At 41.9% G+C, this 3,583-nt stretch overlaps 1 protein-coding gene across 5 annotated transcripts in view; it reads right to left on the minus strand.

Annotated features, from left to right (window-relative positions):
* Positions 1 to 2,424, minus strand: part of LOC108753019 — a 75,564-nt gene extending 73,140 nt beyond the window's left edge. For all 5 annotated transcript variants that reach the window (XM_018494318.1, XM_018494313.1, XM_018494315.1 and 2 more), the window contains exon 1: positions 1,743 to 2,424. The gene's annotated coding sequence lies outside the window, so the exon portion shown is untranslated. The remainder of the gene's footprint in view (positions 1 to 1,742) is intronic.
* Positions 2,425 to 3,583: the final 1,159 nt, after the last annotated feature.

Genomic DNA, 3,583 nt, shown 5'->3' on the forward strand with positions numbered 1-3,583 from the left:
AGTTCTTATCGCAAAAAAAATGTGGAAATGCTCCGGAATTAATACTTTATGAGAAACGTTACTTTATTCTCGCAAAGGAAACAAAACGTTCATGTTACATTGAGGAAAAAAATTGTTCATTCGACCAAATTCATTTAGTACGTCTTTATTTTGGTTGTGTAAAGAATGTATGGATTTTAAGTCGAATATAATGTATGTTTACATACACATTCTTTATGAAAAGAAATTAAAGCGAGCTAAATTAATTTAATCAAATGAACAAATATTTTTCTCAGTGTATCCATTGCACAAAGCACAACAGTACTTAACATGCAAGCAACTTTACAAAGAAATGCTTTTTAATGAGTTACTTCCGATCCCCGTGTTCTCTTCGTACGTCGAGTCAAAGGTCAATAGCGTTACGTAAACCGTCGAGAAAAAATCGTAAGCACACGGCAGACGTAATCTATCGCTTGTTTTCACAACAATGTACAATCACAGTAAAAACGTCAACTGTTGTCGTTGCAATTTGCCGTTACGTCACTGATACAGTGATTTCATACAATGCTATTGTTCGGGAAACACTGTGAAAGTGGAGACTTCTTGCGTCATTCGTAACATGTGATGCGACGGTGAGATCGAGTCGACAAACATTTTAATGCAATAAAAAGTAGCCTAACGTTACTGCAAGACATGTGGGAACACGTTACGTGAACACTTACGACGAGTCGTTGAAGAGCTAGCTTTACAGTTACACTCCCTGCTTTATTATAATTGAACTTTAATCAAACAAAATTTATTTTAACCTAACAAGATATTATAGAAGAATTGTTAAATCTATTTGATAATACTTGGAATCTATGTTATAAAAGAACATTTACCGAATCGAAATTAATAAATGAATAAATTCGGAGAGAGAGAGAGAGAGAGAGAGAGAGAGAAAGATACTCTGCTTAACTGCGTGCATTTAAAATATTACAACAGAAATTACAAGCGTTTCCTTTATGTGCGATTTCACGCCCTCTCCGTTGCATTCCAACATCGTAAAAAAAAAGTGACCACCTGTGCATCCCTCTTCGCATTCCGAGCATTGTAAACAAAGTGAGGGTTACGTTTGAAAGGTTTTTCTGTGACACGCGACGCAAGTTAGTGAAGAAAAGGTGTTGTGCTCCCATGTAATGTTATACATTGAGTGTTATTAGTCAAGAGGATAAGTCCGATTATTTGCAAATATAATGATGCAATATTGTTTATGTTAACACATTCGTCAACAAATTAAAAAAAGATATTTATCTATAAAATTTAATTACTTATTTAGTTAATGTGGAATTTATTTACATATTTCTCTTTCCTCTCTTAAGAAAATTCGATATTTTCGCGAGTCTACTTCATTACTTTTATAAACAGAAATGGAAAATACCGCTTTTGCTATTCGATCGATTGCATACTCTTATTTACTATCAATTTCTACCCAGCACATAGTACTTCCAAGAGACATGTCCTAAACAAGTTTCCAGGACATTCCCAGGACGTTCTCGAGATATCCTTTGGATAAAAGTGTGCTGTATGAATATTTATATCATCGTTAATAATTGCGGATAAAAACAGGGTTCACTCCAGACGAGGATATTTGAAAATATCGAACGCTCGCCGATCGATATCAGGCGCCAGGATATTTGTCTCTCGACACGATCAACGATCCCGGTCGCGCTCGCCTAGACCCAAAAGAGCGATAATGAGAAAAAGTGAAAAGTGACACGTACCTGCGTCCGAAACGACAATGATGTCGGCACCGCGGAACAGCTGATCGACTCGCTCGGTGGGTGTCGGCCTCGCCTAACCTCTCCTCCCGACGCCCTGCTGCTACTGCTGCAGCTGCACTTTCTCACGCATCCGATGCACTCCTGACCGACGGGGGAAAGCCTCGACGATGCGATTTCGGCGCGCACTGATCAATCCATCCGCGATCGCGAGGTTTCACTCGTAATGTTTTTCGCCGTGATTCTCTTCGATTCAAAACACACCACAGGTTTCCTGGATTGACAGAATCCCTCTCGGACGACAGAAACGCTCACCGTATTATTCTAGCTCGGAATTCCGGGCGATCACTAGAAAATGTATCCCAGGAGTATCCCACTCTTCGCGCCGCATTGTAGTGTCATGAGATCCGGAGTAATCGCTTTCATAACGAATATTTGCGCAATGTTATACGATCTTCGTTCCAGGTGTCTTCGGCGACGTTGCGAATAAACATCAGTGGCCAACTTCCGTCAGGACGTAACGTCGCGATCGGTGCGTCGCTTTATTGACGACAATACACATATCCGCGCGGTGTCGCGACGCTGCGCTCGCTGCAGGACGTCGCTTCGATAACGGCTATTATTTGTCGACAGACCGTGTAGTCGCGAAGTGACATCGCTCCCAGCGGGTACATCTTAACGGTGATGCAAGGTGTATGTATATATATATATATATATACTCTGCGACGCAGGTCGAACTTTATTGAAGATCGAATTCATACGACGTACTTGATGGCAGGTGCCGAGCGCGAATCCTGGGGCTCGAGCGTAGAATCCTCGATGCAGGGACGTCGGCCGCGCGGTCCCCTCGTCGCGATCCTCACGATCGAGTTCATATTGTTCCCCTACCCTCTCGCCGTGAACTCACTGTCCTGAAGTCGACCGTGACGCGCGATGCGTCGCTCGAATACGATGCACTCGCGACTACCAGCGACTACCAAGCGACTACTGCTGACTAGGTGCGGGGGGGAGGGGGAGGGGGAGAGAAAAGAGCCCTGCAGCCCCGTCGATTAATCCGCACAGCGGAGTAAGCTGGCCCCGCTCTATTTATCGCTGGTTGGCGCGAAGAAAGCGGGGGCGACTCTGCTCGAAGCCGGGCTGACTCGGAGTTCGTCAGTTCGGACCGAGCCGGACCGAGCGAGCACGAAGAACGGAACACGGGACGAACTGTGCATCCGCTCGCGGCTCGCGTATATCCGCGACGTAATCCCATACGCGGTAAAGAGAAGACTGATACTTTCTGACACTGAAAAGTGCCGTTCGGCATAGTCAGAGTTCGGACTGTATACGCGATGCGCGCATGCGCGCGCCCGGCTGTCGTCTCGCGCCTCACTTCATACTCGTAGTGCTTCACAGGCATTAGGAACGATTTACTCTCTTTACGTGTATATACTAATCTTTTTCTAATTGTAAAAATAATATATTTCTTTCTAATCTCATTATTATGTATACTCATTAATAATATATTTATTTATAATCACATTACTCATTACGTCAAGGTAAATTATAACTTGTTTCATTTGATTTGATAATTTACCTTTTTATTTTATTCTTTTTTTTTTCCTATATTTTGCCTTTTAATTTTTGATTTTTTAACTTTTTCTATATTTTTGTATTTCTTCAGGCGACATATCTAAACAATAAGAATCTTATATTGGACCGTACATGTGAATGTACACACAATCAATAGGAAATAAAACTCATAACGGTCAAAGTTGGATTTGTACGTAATGCTCTATTAAATATTTCAGCACTAAAAATCCAGCTTCAATCGTTATGAACTTTATCTTTTATTGTTTATATTT

This window comes from Trachymyrmex septentrionalis, unplaced genomic scaffold (assembly GCF_001594115.1).
Source record: "Trachymyrmex septentrionalis isolate Tsep2-gDNA-1 unplaced genomic scaffold, Tsep1.0 scaffold63, whole genome shotgun sequence".
In the NCBI taxonomy this organism is placed as follows: domain Eukaryota; kingdom Metazoa; phylum Arthropoda; class Insecta; order Hymenoptera; family Formicidae; genus Trachymyrmex; species Trachymyrmex septentrionalis.